Source organism: Labeo rohita, chromosome 19, assembly GCF_022985175.1.
Source record: "Labeo rohita strain BAU-BD-2019 chromosome 19, IGBB_LRoh.1.0, whole genome shotgun sequence".
In the NCBI taxonomy this organism is placed as follows: domain Eukaryota; kingdom Metazoa; phylum Chordata; class Actinopteri; order Cypriniformes; family Cyprinidae; genus Labeo; species Labeo rohita.
Window position 1 is genome coordinate 7,610,874 of NC_066887.1, and position 21,596 is coordinate 7,632,469.

Below are 21,596 nucleotides of genomic sequence, written 5' to 3' on the forward strand. Positions count from 1 at the left end.
GTAGTCCGGGATGTGGTGCAACAGTCTGTGTAATGTGAAATGGCAAGGCGACTTCTGGTGGCAAGCGCACTGGCGTTCAGGACCAGATTCATGACATAAACCATAGTCTTATGGATTTGTAAGCTGTAGTAAATATTTTAAACAAAAGTATGTAGTTTAACATAAAATGCTAAATAGTTTGAATCATTTTAGCACATTTTCTGACTTTTTAATTATATTCTTTCATTCTGATTTTTATAAAAAATCATGTGATTAATAGCCATTATTTTATTCTGTTGACAGTCATAGTGTTTAACAGTAGGAATTCAGAGCTAAATCTTACATGTATTGTGGGAAAAAAACCTCCTTTGCAAAACAAATTAAAGGGATAGTTCACCCAAAAATGAAAATTCTGTTATTATTTACTCACTGTCATGTCTTTCTAAACCTGTAAGACCTTTGTTTATCTTCAGAATACAAATTAATATGCATTTGTTGAAATCTGAGAGCTTTCTGACGCTGCATAGACAGCAACGTAACTGACACGTTCAAGACCCAGAAAGGTTTGTAAGGACAATAGTCCACGTGTCCATGTATGCGTCGTGGTATTCTTGTGAACCACTGATGTCACATGGATTATTTTAATAATGTCTTTACTACCTTTCTAGGCCCTAAACATGTCAGTTGTATTGCTTTTTATGCAGGGTCAGAAAGCTCTTGGATTTCATCAAAAATATCTTAATTTGTGTTCCAAAGATGAATGAAGGTCTTACGGGTTTGGAATGACATGAGGGTGAGTAATTAATGACAGGATTTTAGTTTTTTGAGTGAACTATCATTTTAATTGGGTTCAACTGAAATAAAATTCTGGTTTAATTTTACTTCAGCTAGCATTAGTGGGTCAAATGTACTGTCCCCAGTCAGGGTAAAACAAAGCTTTGGATTTAATACTGTGGCAAAATAAAAGCCAATTATTTAATTTCAGAAACATGTTTTCTCATACTTAATATTTTCCCACACTTTATAAATGGGTCTTTATGCATGAAAATATATAGCTGTCATAATATCATATAAGGACGTCCCTCAGAAGGCCATCTTTATATGTCGAGGTTCTTGGCATTAAAAAAAAAAAAAGAAAACCCATGAAGTCGTGATTAAATATTTCAGTCGATTGACAGCACTAGTCTTTTTTATGTCTACTAGAGTCTTGAGAGAAACATCTGCGACAAAGCTGTTGTGAATGCATGCATTTCTTAAGTACTTTTTAATTTTCTTCACCCACTCGCTCTCATCCACTAAAAGCTGTCCTCTTTTCTTTATTTCCTTGTTTTTGTCCTTCATCATCTGTGGTGTATTAATACAGGTGTGTGTGGGCAGGACAGAGCCTCTGTCCATAAAAACAAACAAGGTCATCTGTTTTTGTTTTTTTGTTTTTTGTCCTGTAACATCTGCGTCCTCCTCTCAAGGGTTGTCATCTGCAGACACACCTCCTTTACCCATCCTGCCCTGCTCTGCCTGTTTTTCTTCCCTCTCTATTTCCTCCCCCTCTCATTTCACACTTTCCTCTCACACTGCTTTCCGTGACCTCTGTCTCCTCTCTTCCTCTGCCACAGACCTGTCAAGCTCCTCTGCCAATTTTATGTTCACACTCCACGTTTCAGAACTTCATCCTGTGTCTTCCATCATGGACGTGCTACATTCAGTCCCCTGCATCTTCTCCAGCTTTCTTCTTCCAGTTTGGTTCCAGATGTTTCATCCAAATGAATGTCTCTCCTTCTTTGTGTCTCTTTTTGGTGTCCATGCAACATTGGTTTTGTGCTCCACATGACTGCCTGACAGAAATCTTCGTTTAGGAGCTGGGGTCTGGCATAGACTCTAAATCAAAATGAATTTGGGAGACACTTTTATCCTTTTCAGCACAAAAAAAAACGTACTAACCCCAGTGCTACCAATCACTGACTTCTCTGTGCTTTAATGATTCATATTTGTCATTTATGAAGACAGAAATGTACTTTTATAGTCCTGTGGTTTGGTGGTTAATGATCTTGGCTTGAAGGCTGTTGGTTCAAACCCCAGTAGGGCTTACACATTAGCGAGGCACTTAACCCCAGGTGACTCCAGGGAGATGGAGCGTGTAGTAAAAATACACTGTTGCTTGGTTAAGACAGCATCTGCTAAATGCATAACATTAATAATTCTGTCTTCATTTGTTGATGTTTAACCCACAAGAACACCCAGCCCGATGCCTTGTGTTTAATGTCAGTGACATTTTTTTTTCTTCAAGCTTGCTCTGTTATTTTACACTATAGTCAATGGGCAGCGGTGCAGAGCTTTTAATAAATGCATCAGTGCACAGCACACTTATCTAATAGTGGCATTAATGGCAGTGCGACCAAGTTCCCATAGGGAGGAATGATAACACTGAAGCGGCATTCACTTCCATTACTTTAAGTGCTTTCCGCCTCGCTCTCTCGCTGTCCCCCGTGACCTTACATTATTACCCGAGAGATCCAGGTCGTAAATCCACTGTGCTGCTTGTGACCTGAGCTCAGGTCAGAGGGCAAGAGGTCACTGATGAGATTCTTTTGAGGATCTGCAGCTCTCAGATCATCATTCGTATTCATGCAAGAAGGCATGGACTAAATCCTCTCATAGCAGCAATGGAGGAGACACTCCAGAAGAGTGAGGCTCAGCAAGAAACACTGAGCAGAGGGAAAGCTGAGATGCTCTACAGATGACATTTTAGAGTGCTTTTTAGGGTTGTTTACATGTATTTGAGGATCCCTTAAATGGCTTTCAAGTGTTTGTGTTTGTAATAGATTTTTTAAGTAAGATCTTAACCCTCTAATGCATCGTGGTCACTACTATTCGGAAGCCATTGTGAACCATTTAAGTGCACAATTCCATTTAAAGTTTACTTCCAGAACAACAATTTACAAATAATTTACTCACCAAGATGTTCATGTCTTTCTGTCTTCAGTCATAAAGAAATTATGGTTTTTGAGGAAAACATTTCAGGATTTTTCTCCATATAATGGACTGATATGGTGCCCCGATTTTGAACTTCCAAAATGTAGTTTAAATGCGGCTTCAAATGGCTCTAAATGATCCCAGCTGAGGAAGAACGGTCTTATCTAGCGAGACATCTTTTTTTTTTTTTTGAAAAATAAAAAATTGTATGTTTTAAGCACAAAAGCTTGTGTAGCACAGGCTCTGGGATGCACGTCCACGATGGGCAACGATTCTTTCATTTTGAACAAATCTTTAGTGTGACTCAGAAGAACGAGTCGTCTCGGGGAGTGATTCGTTCAGTCGCGCAACATCCTATTAGGTTCTGTACTGAAATTAGTTCACCTGTTTTGAGTCTTCGGGTTTTTTGAGTCATTCGTTCGAGCCTGTGCTACACAAGCTTTTGTGCTTAAAACACACAATTTTTTATTTTTCAAAAAAAAAAGATGTCCGATCAAAAAAAATGACAGATCGTTTCGCTAGATAAGACCCTTCTTCCTCGGGTGGGATCATTTAGAGCCCTTTGAAGCTACATTTAAACTACAGTTTGGAAGTTCATAATCGAGGCACCAATGAAGTCCATTATATGGAGAAAAATCCTGAAATGTTTTCCTCAAAAAAACATAATTTCTTCTGAAGACATAAAGACATGAACATCTTGGATGACAAGGGGGTGAGTAAATTATTTGTGAATTGTTGTTCTGGAAGTGGACTTCTTTAATTATCTTTGTATCTTTTTTTTGTTTTGAGATATTACATCATATATTCACAATGGCGACAGGAAAAGGGGATGCACCATGTGCCTCAGGAATAAGTGTTAAATTCTTTTATTCTCAGAAAACCCAACAGGTACAAAAATATTTTTTCAGCAAAACAGGATGTCAGAAATACTTTCATCCACATTTTAACACTATTTTTCTTGTCCATTTTTTTCCTGTGACAGAAAATATATCTGTCCACTACAGTGGACGTCATGCAGCAAAGGGTATAATTCTGCGTATGGGGCTATATATAGATTCTGCCTTATTTTGTATATTTTATTAAAATTATGATACCATTTACACTTGTATGGATTTATTGAACAGAAATATTACATAGCCTTCAGATTTTATAATTTATTTCTATGCTTACAGTCTATATTGACTAATTGGGTCTTATAAAAGTGTAAGCATGTATACATGTGTACTGTATGAGTGCAGATATATGTGCTTACCAACTTACGTGACATTTAGTTTTTTTAGGGATGACGTCATCACGCACACCATTTTATTGGTAAAATACCAGTTGGATGGAAACAGGCTGGAGAAGCAAAAAAGTTTTTTAACGTATATTCTCTTTGTCGATAACTAAACATTGCAGAAAACTGGATGGAAACTTGACTCTTGTTGGATGGTTGTGTCCACAACACGTGTATATGTAACCACCATGTAAAAGTGAATTTTGCATCCAGTGTTGTCTATGGAAGCAGATCAGTAGTTTTGGAGCAGAGCTTTAGTGTCATTTGTAAACTGATTAACAGCCATACTTTTGAAAATAGCTGGCCTGGATATGTTGATGGTGTGCTAATCAAGACATAATTGCATGAGTCATAAAAGTTGGTTGATACGCATGCTCGTTGAGGCATAAACGCTGTGATGTGGTAATACGATCTGAATATTGTGCTGAGTCACGTGGGTTTGTGTTACACTGAGAGCAGTCAGACAGCTGGCACAGACTCTCATCCAGCATATGCTAGTGTTTAGATCTACAGCACAATCAGCCTGCATGCTTTATGTATGAAGCGCACTGTTTTACCCAGTGCAGTGCATTCTCTAGCATACTAAACCTTTTGTTTGCTTTATTTGAGGCATATTTTACTTTTTAATAAGGAGCATTTTTCATTATTTTTATTTGCTTTGCCCTTAATGGGACTCGAGAGGTGTCTGTACATAAGCACATAATGAATAGATTGTATTGGTCAAAGTAAACTGTTATTTGTTAGAAGCCATGAAAGAAGTTTGAAGAAATAAATTAGCTATCTGTACTTCTTAATGTACATTGCAATGTACTGAAATGATTTGCAGTAAAACTCAAGGCATTTAGTGAGTTTTATTTGTCTTGAACATAAAATAACATTGATATGTAATATTGGCCACCATTTGGTTAATAACTTGTTTTCAGACAAACCTTACAAAAAGTTATGAAAAAAGCTTAAAATTAGAAAAAAAAAAAACTTTTATGTTGGTTTAAGAAAAAAAAATATTTTAACATATTTTCTCTTTGAATTAAGTACATTTTTCTAAAAAGAAAAAAAAGTAATTTAATAATTGTATTTTGTCTTGACAATGTTTCTATTTTTATACTGTATTGGTGTATCCATTTCTTCTTGAAAAAACTTATTTGGAATACAAAAGCAATTGGAAAATACATTTTTATTTTTATATTTCTTGTTTTAATTGATGTTACAGTTTTAGCCTTTTTGTGTCATTTTTATTAGTTTTTTTTCCCCTGAAAACTAAAAATTTAATTTAGTATTTGCATCTTGTTTTGACAATGTTTTGAATTTTTAAACTGGAGAACAAGACAAATTGAGTACATCTAAAAGTTTTGGTAATTTAATAATTTGAATTTGTTTTTATTTTTATAGTTTCTGAGTTTTTTTTTTTTTTTTTTTTACTTTTTTACTTTTACTTTTTTTTTAAAATTAGTTAGACTATAAAAACAATTGGCAAATACATTTAAAATACAATTTTGCCAATTTAATAGTCTATAATAGTTTTTAGATTTCCTTTTTTGTTTTAAGTGATGTTACAGTTGTAGTCTTTTTTGTGTCATTTTTATTTGTTTTACTTTTTTCAAAAACTAAAAATTTAATTTAGTAATTGTATCTTGTTTTGACAATGTTTTGAATTAGTTTTTACTGGAAAGTAACACAAATTGAGTACAATTAAAAAAAATATTTAGTAATTGTATTTTATTTTGGCAATGTTTACATTTTTTGTAAATTGAGTACATATTGGTGTATCCATTTTTTATTGAAAAAAATAATTTTATTTGGACTACAAAAGCAGTTGGCAAATACATTTAAAGTGCAATTTTGCTAATTTAGTAGTTTGAAAGTAGTTTTATTATTATTTTTTTGTTCCCCAAAACAAAACAAAAAAATGTCATTTAGTAAGTGTATCTTATTTTGTCAATGTTTCAATTTTTTACCGGAAAACAAGGCGTGAATTGAGAACATATTGATGTATCCATTTTTTATTGGAAAAACAAATTTTATTTAGACTACAAAAGTGGTTGGCAAATACATTTAAAATTCAAATTTGCTAGTTTAGTAGTTTGAATTAGTTTGTATTTTTATATTTTCTTATTTTGTTTTAGTTTCTTATTTTGTGTCATTTGTATAGTTTTTTTTTCTGAAAACAAAAATATGTATATTTAGTATCTTGTATAATTGTATCTTGTTTTGACAATATTTCGGACTCTTTTACTGGAAAACAATTTAGTACATTTAAATGTAATAATTGAAAAGCTAATTTAATAGTTTGAATTAGTTTTTTATATATTCTTTTTTTTAATTTATGTTAAAGTTTTTGTCATTTTTGTGTAATTTTTATTATTACTTATTACTTTTTTTTAATACGTCAATATAGTTTCTATTTATTTGTATTTTCAGTTATTTCAGTTTTAGTCATTTTAGGACTTCAAGTTAAACTGAATGAAAATGAGAAATGTTTTCTTGGGAACTAGCTGAATTAAACTGTTTTTTTTTATGGGGGCGTTCAGTTAACATTTAAGATACTTATTTTAAGAACCAAAAATGTTTATTTTTTTGTTCATAGTTTTGCTATTAGTTAAATTTAATAACCCTGTTTGGTACATTATTCTGTTTTTAGGGTTAGACTCCATATTTTTGCACAGGAAACCGCAGTGCAGCTTCTCTCCCACAGTTTCCCACAGCGCTCTGCAATCCATATGGATGCAGACTCTTTCCTTTTTGAGTCCGAGCTCATAAACATGTCCACTTTGCATTGTAATACCTTCCATACTCAGCATCCCTTTGGAGTGACTTCTCAGCTTTCCTTTCCTGCATCATGGGTTTGCTGAAGTCAAAGAGATCATCTTCCCAGTGGCGTAATCCCTGTAGCCCTACTCCCTGGCCTCTCTCAGATTTCTTCATAAATTAGCACCATTTGGTGAGCATGTTGAAACCCACATCCCTCCATCTCACCCCCACTCACAGTCCATGAGGACATCCTTTGACCATCTGCAACAGACTGTCTATTGACATCCTCTTCGTCTCTGAGGCTCATCTTCCAATCCCGTGTTGCTTGTCTCGTCCGGTGTCCCCCACGTAACACCCTACCTCATTCAGGAGAGGCAATTTGATCAGGGGATGAGCCTGTCAATCACGCTCCTCACGTCTCCATGGCGATTACATTAGCTCCCACCCGCAGCTGAGGATGGTGCGATGTCACTTCCCCAGATGGACCCTTGCTTCCCGTGAGCAGGGATTTTTCACACAGGAACAGACCCCTCTGTTAGGGCCAGCTGTTTCCACTGACCATGCCTTTTTATGTGCATGTATGCATATATGAATTTACTTCACGTCACCTGTAGCTAGTAACGTTTCATGGGTTTGAAGTGAAAATAAGTAGAAAAATCTGTAATATATGTAGGTGGAATTTATTTAAAGGGGTCTTCGGATACAAAACTCACTTTTACATGTTGTTTGAACATAGATGTGTGTTGGCAGTGTGTGTACACAACCACCCTATAATGATAAAAATCCACCCAGTGGTATTTTTGTAATCTTTATAAGAAATATCCCCTTTTTTAAATCAAGCCATTCTCAGCTTTTTGTCAGTGTGACGTCACACCGATCAAGGCCGCTCCCACGATAGTTGATTGACATGACCGTCTTACCTTAGACCCGCCCTGATTGAGCCGTGAACAGTCTGAATCCAACTGCCATTGTTTGGACTCCGGTGCAGGGGAAGACAATAATGTCTCCAGTTGTGCGATTGAGGTGTTCTGTTGTTGGATGTAATGATGATCATAGCAGTCATCATTTACTCCCAACATCTGAGCCACTGAAGATGCAGAGGATTAACATTACTTTAGTTTTAGATGGAAATGTGCCCGGCGATCTACATAAATGCGTCTATTTTTGCGTAAATCATTTATGATGCAGCTTCACCTACAGCAGAAGTGAGTATAAGGGTTTTTATGCATCTTTGCAAATCGCCTTTCTTAACAATGTGCTAGTTAGCAAGTTTCGTGGCAAAAATGCGGCTAAATGCGGCTAAAGTAAACAGCCCGGCTTGTCACCGCATGGTCGAGAGGGGCGGGCCGGGGTGAGCAGAGCTCATTAGCATTTAAAGGAACATGCAATAGAATGGTTCGCTCTGAACAGGGCTGATTTTGACAAGGTAAAAAGGGTGTTTTTTTACACTACCACTTAGAAATTCTGACCAAAGTATGTTATAGACTTTTCATTAAGACCCTAAAGAATCATATCAACTTGTGGAAAATGGGCATCCGATGACCCCTTTAAAGGGTTCAACCAAAAATGAAAATTCCGTCATTAAAGGAGAAGTTCACTTCCAGAACAGCAATTTACAGATAATGTACTCACCCCCTTTTCATCCAGGATGTTCATGTCTTTCTTTCTTCAGACATAAAGAAATTGTGTTTTTTGAGGAAAACATTTCCGGATTTTTCTCCATATAATGGACTGATATGGTGCCATGAGTTTGAACTTCCAAAATGCAGTTTAAATGCATTTTCAAATGATTCCAGATATGGTTGTAAACGATCCCAGCGGAGGAATAAGGGTCTTATCTAGCGAAACGATCTGTTATTTTCATTTAAAAAATAAAATTTAATTTCTTGCTAATCTCAGACGACAAGGGGGTGAGTAAATTATCTGTAAATTGTTGTTCTGAAAGTGGACTTCTCCTTTAATTACTCACCCTTATGTCGTTCCAAACCCGTAAGACTTTCGTTCATCTTCAGAACACAAATTAAGATATTTTTTTATTAAATCTGAGACCCTGAATTTCCCAAATTTTATTCTTATCTTAAAATCCTCTGGTGTTTTAAAATAAGTACCTGTCCAACTTAGATTACGTCACAATGATTAGATGGCCAAACACTGAAAGAGTGTCATCTGTATGTAAATGTGTTTATCAATATTCAGAAAATTTTAAATGAGCCTATTTTTGGCCTCTATTATGCCCCTTTATATATTTTGTAATATACATGTCAGTTGTCGCCAGAATGTGTCTGTGACGTTTCAGCTCAACATACCTCACAGATGATTTACTGTTGAGTGGAAGCAGAAACAGGTTGTTTTTGTGCATGTCTCTTTAAATGCAAATGAGCTGCTGCTCCCCGCCCCCTTTTCCAGAATAGAGCTGCGCCTTTACAGCTCCTACTTCAGATACTCTGACAAAAACATCTGTTTGGTTTAGATAATCTTGTCTATCTTGCTGAAATCATGCGTTTTATACCATATTAGTTTAAATTTCTGACATACGGTTTTCTGAGCACATGCACAGAAAGCAACTGTTACACGGCATGTGAGTACTAAATATGAGTTCTCTTTTATGTCTAATTGCGCTTAAACTGTCAAATACACACAAGTTTATGTTAAAAACAACAACTGGCAAAGAAATGTCATGTTTACATTAGATCTGTGTGGCAGCAGCGCAGTATACAGTAAATAAATCAATAAATCCACTGCTCGTCTCCTCTGAGGCTGTGACTCTAAATAGTGTTTTGTGTTGTTCTGTGCAGCCAACCACAGAACAGTTTGCTTGCTTTGCTTGAACCTTTGTTATGGCGTTAGAACTGGTACACCATTGTCATTTTCGAAAAACAAAGAGACGGCACTGCGGGTGGAAACATGCAGATTAAGGGGCGGTAATATTATAATAAAATCTCCTTTATGCATCACAGGGGGAACAAAATCTGACGTGCTTGTTTTTTTCACATGCTTTGTTTTCTGTGTTAATAGATTCACTGGGGACCCAATTATAGCACTTAAACATGGAAAAAGTCAGATTTTCATTATATGTCACTTTTAAATAAAAAAAATAATTGAATATGTATGCTGATGTATATGCTAATACCTTTCTCGATTTATCCAATTAGATCTACAGTGTTTGTATCAAACCATGAGCTTTTATTACATAATATTATGGCCATCTACTGTACCAGCTGTCTGCTTTCATTCTCCTTGTATTCCCTCTCAGTTGGTTTTGCTCCAGGTTTCGCTGCTAATCAGCTGCATTCAGCAGTAAATACAGCCCATTCAGTGGCTATGCTATCCTTATCGACCTGAGCACCAGACCTGCCTTGAGCACCTCTGGGCTGCTCAAAACAGCCATTCTGTGTGAGAAGCTGAAAAAGGAAATCTATTCCCATTTGAGAAGAAATTAGACTGCACAGAGAGAGAGAAAGACAAGCTAGGAAACAAAAAGCAGACCCCTCGAAACCCTGTTTCTTTACTCATTTGATCAATGATATCCTTGTACAACTGGGCAGAGTAACAAAACTGCATTCAGTGTTATAGTAGTTTGGACTTAGTACATCTTTAGTTCAGTTTATAAATTATTAGAGGGTTTTTTATATTGATGAAAATATGAGAGAAAACTTATGAATGTACAGTTGAGCTCAAAAGTTTACATACACCTTGCAGAATCTGCAAAATGTTAATTATTTTACCTAAATAAGAGGGGTCATACAAAATGCATGTTATTTTTTATTTAGTACTGACCTGATTAAGATATTTCACATAAAAGACATTTACATATAGTCCAATAATGACCCCGTTCAAAAGTTTACATAAGCTTGATTCTTAATACTGTGTTGTTACCAGAATGATCCACAGCTGTGTTTTTTTGTTTAGTGATAGTTGTTCATGAGTCCCTTGTTTGTCCTGAAAGGTTAAACTGCCCAGTATTCTTCAGAAAAATCCTTAAGATCCACAAATTCTGTGGTTTTTCAGCAATTTTGTTCATTTGAACCCTTGCCAACAATGACTGTATGATTTTGAGATCCATCTTTTCACACTGACGTAACTGAGGGACTCATATGCAACTATTACAGAAGGTTCAAACACTCACTGATGCTCCAGAAGGAAACACAATGCATTAAGAGCCAGGGGGGTGAAAACTTTTCAGGGTAAATTTAACTTATTTTGTTTTCAGGGAAACATGTAAGTATCCTTTGTAGCTTCTGAAGGGCAGCACTAAATGAAAAAAATATGGTGGTTAGGCAAAATAAGAAAAATGTACACATCTTCATTCTATTCAAAAGTTTACACCCCCCTGCTCTTAATGTATAGTTTTTACTTCTGGAGCATCAGTGAGTGTTTCAATCTTCTGTAATAGTTGCATATGAGTCCCTCAGTTGTCCTCAGTGTGAAAAGATGGATCTCAAAATCATACAGTAATTGCTGGAAAGGGTTCAAAAATGCTGAAAAACCAAACGATTTGTGGGACCTAAAGGATTTTTCTGAAGAACAGCAGGCAACTTTTCAGGACAAACAAGGGACTCATGAACAACTATCACTAATCAAAAAAACACAGCTGTGGATCATTCAGGTAACAACACAGTATTAAGAATCAAGCGTATGTAAACTTTTGAACGAGGTCATTTTTATAAATTCAACTATAATTTTCACATGCATTTTGTATGACACCTCTTATTTTTGCAAAATAATTAACATTTTGCAGATTTGTTTAAGGTGTATGTGAAGTTTTGAACTCAACTGTATATTAGACAAGCAGCTTATTCATTTGAGTGTATCTCACTTTTTTTCCTTTTTTTTTTTTTTTGTATAAAAGGTGTATAATATAAGTTCTATTATTATTATTATAGAAATTGTATATTAAAATGGTAATAGTTATTGTACCATTGTTTTCTTATAATAATTTTCTACCATATAGGCATTATGGTAATGAAGTTATTTAAATTATAATGAAATTAATGTCTAAATAAATAAAGTTGCACCTAAAAATCTACTCCATTTTCTTTATGCAATTTATGCAAACATGTTGTCTTGAAATCCTGTAATTTAGATCAGGTAAAAACCCTCATTTTGTAATGTTTTGTCTTATAGAAGTTTAGCAAACCTTTTTTAGTCATATTGGCTTACTGTGACAAGTGTCTCATTTACAGTAGTAGAAACTTTCATAACATTGCAGCCTTTCTCAAAAGCACCGCTGATAACAGTTACACACTAAAAGGTCACTATCTTTATTTATAATTCAATCTAAGAGTAGCAGAAACCACTAAACTCTGAGCCATTCTCTATAAAACAACTATATTTGACTCAGCAAGGAACATTATTGGCAGAGTTTGTTCGCAAGCCGGCAAATGTTATCGACAGTGTGAGGAGCTGTCATGCTGTGAAGTTCTTATAACAGGCAATCAAATCCACTTGATATTGACTGAGGACTGAAAATCATTTGCTCTTAAACAATTGAGATCCAAAATCTGTCTGTCTACTCATTCTTTCAGACACTCTACCAAGCGCCAGCCATCAATTCTGACCCTGTCTGAGCTCTTGTTTTGTATTGGATGCCTAAGAGTCAATGTTTTTGTAAGTTGCTTCAGTTACAAAGTAAGAAACAAATATTGAATGTCGCTCTCACTAGAATGAGGTCAATCCATCTTTGAAGACCTTTTTACATAATCCAAAGTTAATGTTCCTCAGCGGATTTCAAAAGTAGGGTTGTACAGTGCATCAAATCAGGATATAGACTAGTGGATGTGAAAATTAACTTCATAAGCATTTCACCATTTCGTTTGAGAGGAAAAAAAAAAACTCCGGTCAGATACACAGAAACTCAAGTCTTTACGACAACCTGCCAAAATAAAAGTTTTGTTTAACTTGAAGAAATTGTGACAGAAGATGCAGTAAGATGCACTTCTCAAAGTAACATTAACATAGCATTAATAGTTTATTAAACATTATTTTTGAGGAATATGAAAAAATATCACATTTTCTCATGCATGTTTTTAACTGTTTGTCCAAAAAAAAAAAAAACCAGCTTCACCAGTTTGTTTACCAAAAGAAGGAAGGGAATGTTAAAAATTCATTCATGAAATTTTAAAACATGTATTCAGTTGTTAATATTTTATGCATTCCTTTTATTACCAACATTTGATAATAATTTTATATTAAATCATAAAATGCAAATTCCAGAAGAACAGACAACACAGAATTTCTTTGGAAAAAATAAATACAATTCATATAGCTCTAATGTTGTTAAGCTTGTATATTTTTTTAAATAAATTTTTTATGAATTCAGTTGATTTGAAATCCTTTTTAATTATTAAAATTTATTAAACCCAGAGAAATTAAATCCATAAAAATTAGGCAATGTAAACTCCATGGAGCAAATCACAGCATTACTTTGCTTGCAGGTTTAGTGTTGCAACATAAAGTTGACCCCTTTGGAAGCACAGCCTATATGAATTAAAAGCAATTGCTTTCACGATTTTGACTTTCGTTTTGTTACCTAGCAACCTTAATGTGAAGGCCAATGGGGGAGGCATGTCGCTTGTGTTTAGAGGTGCGTTTCCCATCATGCGGATCATGTGAATGGACTAATAGGACATATTTTGGTCACGGTGGGAAGAATATAGATTTAGAACTGTTTGTGTTTTTAATGCATCTTGATATGAGAAGACCCCACTTGGTCCATTCCCACACCCGAGCAAACCATCTGAATGTTCGATAAGCCCCTTCCCATAATTCAACAGTTATCCACAATCCCTCTGGTGGCTATGTGAAGTTTGTGTGTCCTGTTATTTTCATGCACATTCGCAGCACATGTTGCCACATGTTCAAACTTGCACACATATCCTGGTTAGCAAGGGAACATTCTATTAAAAACAGTTCGTAAAAGGAAACATTCAGTGTTTATAGTTGTAAAAAAGTAGAAAAAGATTTATTCTCCAGACAAAAACTGTGTAATATCCTATAAATGCCAAAAACGGTCTTTTATTAGAAAAAAATCATAGACAATTCAACACGTTTAGTGTATGTATGTATTGTAGCCATGTACATTTTGATGTCAGAATTGACTATTTAGAAAACAAATGCAATTTCTTCTGAAATTATTTTAGTATTAATTTATTAATACTAAAATAATTAGTATTAGTATTAATTAATTTGAGCAGAATATCTCAATTAAAAAAGCACTGATGATTAAAAAAAAAATTTAGAGCAGAAAAACCACATCAGGCAACCACAAGAATAGCTTATGGAGGTATGTTACCAGTTCAAGATCATGCAAATGTAAAATGAAAATGAAATGTTTTCAGGATAAACAACCAGCAGAAATTACTTTAATGGATTATGCTTAATTAATCGAGAAAACAGAAGTCGTGATAACAATTAAAATTCAATTTATCATCCAGCTTGTGAAATGTTCACTTGTGAAATTATTTCGTTACCATATTTTGTACACATACTTTTTTAATTATCTCTTTTTTTATATTTGTTTTAATTTTTGTATTTTTTCATTTTCAAGTTTTAGTAATTTGGTTTTGTTTTGGGCATTTTCATTAGTTTTTCCTAAACATGTCTACATAGTTTTCAAATTATGTTAATGTTTTTTCTCATAAAACAACCAAAAAAGACTTTGTGTTGTGGTGCTATGTTTGGATTTATTACAGTTTTTCATTTGCATATTTCCTTTCATTTGAGGAATATCTCAACAGAGATCTCAGAAATCAAGCTTACATTTTTTTTTTTGTTTGTTTGTTTTGTTTTGTTTTAAATCATCATTGTTTTTTTTTAAGAGCAGAAAGAGCACATACACATAGTTGCCAGATTGGTATTAATTAACACGCTTGTCAGAAATTGTATCCTTTTAAGATAAAAGCTCTGAATGTGGGATTGAAACACTTGACATCAGGCAACTGCAAGTATAAAAGCTTATGGAGGCTTGTTATTAGATTAAGATAAGCGGAGTGATCCGCACAGCCGATTTGGCACGTTTTATGCCAGGTAAGATCATGCAAATGTGAAATGAAAATAAAATGTTTTCAGGATAAATAGCCAGCAGAAATTACTGCTGATGATTATGCTTAATAAATCGAGAGAAGCAGAAATCGAAAATAAAATAATTAAAATTCAATTTATCATCCAGCTTGTGAAATGTTCACTTGTGAAATTATGTTGCTGTATTTTTCAATTTCTGTAAAATTTTAATTACCATATTTTTTGCATGTACGGTTTTAATCATTTTTTGTATTTTTTCATTTTCAAGTTTTAGTAATTTTGTTGTTGTTATTGTTGTTTTTGTCATTTTCATAGTTTTTTTAAACATGTCAACTAGTGTTGTCTATATTGGTAAGAAACATCTTATTTCATGATATAGTAATTTTATTTCACAACAACAATTTATATCATGACATAATCATTTGTTGTTATTTTATCTTTGTTATTAAGAACCTAGATGCAAGTAACAAACTGAAGGACAACTGCAATTAAACAAAAACAGAAAAAACAAAGAGGGCCCTATGAAATCAGTTTTATTTTTTCTCAAATTCCATTTTATTTTTCTAGACTCTGTTTTAATGGTTACATAAAAAAAAATATATCAAAAAGCTTGTCTAATGAGACTTGCAGAATTTAACAGCAATTTATTAAAAGTTAAAAAAAATTACATGTTTTTAAGGCCCTATGAAATACATTTTATTACTTTTCTCAAATTCAGTTTTGTTTGTGAATCTCTGTTTTCCAGTCATTTTCTGGATCCTATTTTAATCGTTTCATTACATTTTAATAATCCAAAGCATGTCTAATGAATTTATAAAGGATAATTAGATTTGATAAAGAATTAATTTATTAAAGGATATTTTTTTAAACATGTCTATATAGTTTCCAAGTTTTTTGTTTTACTTTGTATTGTGGCACAATGTTTGGATTTATTCTTCGTTTTCATTTGCATATTTATTTTCATTTGAGTGAAATATCTTAACAGAGATCACAAAACTCCAGCATACATATTTGTTGATTATTTTCAGATCATCAGATTGAGCACATACACATAGTTGCCAGGTTGGGATTAATTAAAACACTTGTCAGAAAATGTATCCATTTAAGATAAAATTTAATTATGCTTGCTTAATTGAGAGAATCAGAAATCATGATAATGATTAAAATATATACAATTTTGTTGTGTTTCCTAAGTCCTGTGCAATTTTAATAACTGTATTTTTATACATTTGTAATGATTATACATGTCTAATTTCATTTGTCTTTTTTCACCATAATCTTACATTCGTCAGACTTTTATTTACTGTTGCATTCAGAATGTATGCACGTTTTCCTTTTTTAATGAATGAACATTCACTCTGGTCTTTTTTTCTGAAAGAAAGCTCCTTGTTTTTAAGAACAACAAATTCCGCATGTCATTTCCCTCTTGCTTGACTGCTGTTATTTGTAAATACCAAGCTAATTAGAGCTGAAATTAAAGAAAGAAAGCCATGCCAGTCACGTCAGCATTGCTTTTTTTCTGCCGTCGCTTCTTGCGAGAGGGAGTCTGTCAAACTATCGTCTAATTACATAGATACAACCTCATAAAAAGATGTTTTCCTCTGAAATCAATCTAACTAAAGGGGCTGTTTCAAAGAGTGCACGCTTTTGCAGGCTCCAGTAACCACTTTTCTTATTCATTCAATTTGATGCTGCTAAATCAGGTACACTCCGGCTCAGAAATTGTGGAGGGAGGGAACTATGTCCTCGAATGGAGAGACAAACACCCCTGAGCATGCACACATGCACGTACCCCCACTTAACACACATGCGGGCATGCACACACACACTTTATATTGGCGGCCTATTAGTGTGGCTCAAATGGAAACCGTACAGTGCCGCGACAGGGATGAAACTCTATGCTGCCGGGTGAACCTGGCTCTCCTCTGGGACCTCGGGAGCCCAAATCACCATTACTGCCGAGAAAGATGTGCATTCATTCAGCGTTTTAACAGTCTCTCTAGACACAACACAACTGTCTTTGAGTCTGTTTATTCAGCATTGATTTCTTAGCGCAGTCTCGGCCGATTCTGTCTTTATTGTGTTTTTCCATGTTGCACCGGTATTATTTCTACTCCATTAACACGTCTTGCTCTATTGCATCTCTATTGTGGTCCGTCTCTGTCTCGCTTCCCACGGTGAGCACTATTGATCACTATCAACACGCTGAGGCAGTAAAAGTCATTCTCCACCCTGCTGACACTGAAAGCGATACTCACCGGATTCATGACACATATTTCAACTTCACGGGCTGAAAGAATCTGCAACTAAAAAAAATATGTGTAGTCATTCTGCATTCAGACCCCTCCACACCATTCTGACACGGAAATTAGAAAATCTACCAGGGGAACGACACATGGGGTAAAGGATTTCAGGAATAGCAACTCTCTAAAGACTCTTATAACTAGAATCAGACTGTTGTGAAACAGCCAAGTTCCACCACAAATTCAGTTATTTTTAACATGCATCTGCAATTATTAAAGCAGTAGTTCATCCAAAAATGAAATGAACATTTTGTTAGTATTTACTCATGCTCATGTTGTTCCAAAAATGCTGTTTTTCACATGGATCACATCATTTCTTTCTTCCAAAAAAAGCCTTGGGGGGAGGTGAAGTATTTTCATTTAATGAAGCGTGTTTTTTTTTTTTTTTGTTTTTTTTTTTTTTCATTTCACAACATGAGGGTCAGTAAATTAGATTTTAATGTTTGACTGATTTATTCCTTGGCCTTAAATACATGCATTGGAATAAAATCTGCGCCTGTGAAAAAGAAGTGCACTTGTAGTATAATGCAAAACATAAAAGTATATTTAAAAATGTACTTGTAGATAATAGAATTACTAAAATAAAAGGTCACTTAATTGGTGTGAATAGTTCATTGTAACAAACAAAAAAATTAGTTGAGTCAACTTAAAATAATTTGTTAACCTGCTGCCTTAAATTTTGAGTTCCGTCAACTCAAATAAGTTTAGTCAACTTAAAATTTTAACTTGGGGGAGGTGAAGTTCATGACAGAATTTTCATTTAATGAAGCATTTTTTTCTTTCATTTCACAACATGAGGGTCAGTAAATAGGATTTTAATGTTTGACTGTTTTATTCCTTGGCATTAAATACTTGCATTGGAATAAAATCTGCCCCTGTGAAAAAGAAGTGCACTTCTGAGTTCCGTCAACTCAAGTAAGTTCAGTCAACTTGAAATTTTAAGTTGTACTAAGTGACAACTTAGATATTCGAGTTGACTAAACTTAAAGACTGTTTGTTTGTTTGTTACCCTCGGCCTTAAAATTGTAAGTTGAATCAACTCAAATATCTAAGTTGTCACTTAGTATAACTTAACATTTCAAGTTGGCTAAACTTTTTTTGAGTTGACTGAACTTAAAATTTTAAGGCAGCAGGGTAACAAATTATTTTAAGTTGACTTTTTTACAGTGTTCACTGTTAACACACTTAAAGGAGAAGTCCACCTCCAGAACAAAAATTTACAGATAATTTACCCACCCACTTGTCATCCAAGATCTTTTTTCAGTCGTAAAGAAAATATGTTTTTTGAGGAAAACACTTTAGGATTTTTCTCCATATAATGGACTGATATGGTGCCCTGAGTTTAAATTTCCAAAATGCAGTTTAAATGTGGCTTCAAACGATCCCAAATGTGGTTGTAAACGATCCCAGCTGAGGAAGAAGGGTCTTATCTAGCGAAACTGCATATATTTTCATTAAAAATAATACAATTTATATACTTTTTAATGCCAAATGCTCGTCTTGTCTTACTCTCCCTGAACTCTGTGTATTCATGTAGTCATGAACCGGAAAAAAACAGTCCAGGCAGAGTAAGACAACACAAGTGTTTGACTTTAAAAAAGTATATAAACTGTATTATTTTTTTTATGAAAATAACCGATTGTTTTGCTAGATGAAGCCGCATTTAAACAGCATTTTGGAAGTTCAAAAACAAGGCACCATAGCAGTCTATTATATAAAGAAAAAACGCTGAAAAGTTTCCCTCAAAAAACATAATTTCTTTACGACTGAAGAAAGACATGGACATCTTGAATCACAAAGGGGTGAACACATTATATGTAAATCTTCGTTTTGAAAGTGAACTTCTCCTTTAAGAACACTTTTTAAACGTGCAACTAATAATAATGTAAAATTATTAGTTTTATTATTATTAGTTTTACTTTAAAGTACTTTTTTGTGTGTGTGTGGTAGTTCTTTTTTGGAAGGGTGTAGAAAATACAGAATAGAATCAAATTAGACAAAAAGAATCAATACAGGCATGATAATAGTAAAATGAAACCTGCAGGAAAGGAAAATCAGTCCGTGTAGATCAGCATACTGAGAAATATGATTCCATGTTGTTGGTGTAGATCTTGATTTTTGGTCACACTTTATTTTAAGGTCCAATTCTCACCATTAACAAATGATTAACTACAACTTTTGCCTCAATAAACTCTTCATACGCTGCTTATTTATAGTAAGTAAGCTAGTTGTTAAGTTTAGGTATTGGGTAGGATTAGGGATGTAGAATAAGGTCATGTAGAATATGTGCTTTATAAGTATTAATAAACTGCCAATATGCTAGTAATATGCATGCTAATAAGCAACTAGTTAATAGTGAGAATTGGCCCCTATACTTAAGTGTTACCTGATTTTCTTAAGCATTTTAATTGACTTAGACTATTCTAACACAACTTTGAAATAATTCTGTTATTTTTTGGCCCTCTTGCAAGCTTGCTGAGGTGCCCTGTTTGAGCACCACTAACCTAAAGATGAAAACGACTTTTGAAACCACAAAACAACATCGTGGCAACCACACAGAAACCCTCACCCACTGTGGTGGAGAGTTTTGCATGGCTCAAGCTATATTTAGGGATTTTATTGAATCAGAGTGCTGTGGTGACATAGAGTGCCTGAGTGTTGCATATGGTGCAGGACAGCAGATCTGTGTTCATAATCACAGGGGCTGTTGGGAAGAGGTTGAGGTGGTAGACCACAGCAGATGGACCAAACACATCAAAGAACATTCAGTGGCCAGTTTAGTTCACACACACACACACACACACACACACACACACACTTCTACTTTGCATTTTTCTGAGGAGAAAAACATTCCACGTAAAAAGACCTCTAGATCTAATGCTACAAGCTGCCATTTTCTGTGACTTAAAATACCACAATATTGATTTTTATTTCTTTAGAATTCTGAGTTATAATTCATAATTCTGAAAGTTTTCTCTGAATTCTGAGTTTACGTCCTGCAAATCCAGATTTTTTTCTAAGAATTCTGAGTATGAATCTCATAATTCAGATTTTTTTCTTTGAATTCTGTTGACATATTAATTCTGCAATTTTTTCTTTGAATTCTGAGTTTACATCTTAATTCAGATTTTTTTTCTTCTGAATTATGAGTTTACATCTCACAATTCTGATTTTTTTCTTTGAATTCTGTTGACATATTAATTCTGCAATTTTTTCTTTGAATTCTGAGTTTACATCTTAATTCAGATTTTTTTTCTTCTGAATTCTGAGTTTACATCTCACAATTCTGATTTTTTTCTTTGAATTCTGTTGACATATTAATTCTGCAATTTTTTCTTTGAATTATGAGTTTACATCTCACAATTCTAATTCTTTTCTCTGAATTCCGAGTTTACATCTCACAATTCAGATTTTTTCCTAAGAATTCTGAGAATTCTTTTGACATCTCAATTCATTTTTTTTCCTCTGAATTCTGAGTTTACATCTCACAATTCTAATTCTTTTCTCTGAATTCTGAGTTTAAATCTCACAATTCTGATTTCTGTTTACATTTCTGACTTTTTTCTCAGAATTCTGAGTTTTCATCCTGCAATTCTGATTTTATTTTCCCTTTTTTAATTCTGAGTTTAAATTATACAATTCTATTTTTTTTTCTTTGAATTCTGTTGACATTTCACAATTCTGAATTTGTTCTAAGAGTTCTAAGAATTCTGAGTTTACGTCTTAAAATTCAGATTTTTTCCCCTGAATTCTGAGTTTACATCTCACAATTCTGAATTCTGTTTACATTTCTGACTTTTTTTCCTCAGAATTCTAAATTAACATCCTGGAATTCTGATTTTTTTCCCTCTGAATTCTAAGTTTAAATCTTACAATTCTAATTTTTTTTCTTTGAATTCTGTTGACATTTTACATCTTGGATTTTTACATTTTTCTCTGAATTCTGAGTTTACGTCTCAAAATTCAGATTTATTTTTCTTAGAATTAGAGTTAATATCTCACAATTCTGCCTTTTTTGCTCTGCATATGTATGCGGTCTATTCAGGTGTCTACAAATTTGGGAAAAATAGTTAATTGTGAGATGTAAACTTAGAATTCTTAGAAACAAAGTGTGAATTGTGAGATATAAACTCAGAATTCTGAGGGGAAAAAAAGTTACAATTGTGAGACATAAACTTAGAATTATAAAAAAAACTACCATAAAAGTTTTAAGCCTTTTGTTAGGGCTTTTTTTTTGATACTGGGGAATATAAGCCAAGATAAACTGGCCATGGCTTGTTGAATCACAGCCTATTGAATGT

The 21,596-nt window shown here is 33.9% G+C and overlaps 1 protein-coding gene across 1 annotated transcript in view; it reads left to right on the forward strand.

Annotated features, from left to right (window-relative positions):
* npr1a (natriuretic peptide receptor 1a) overlaps positions 1–21,596 on the forward strand; it is a 131,888-nt gene that overhangs the window by 70,721 nt on the left and 39,571 nt on the right. The gene's annotated exons all lie outside the window — the stretch shown is intronic.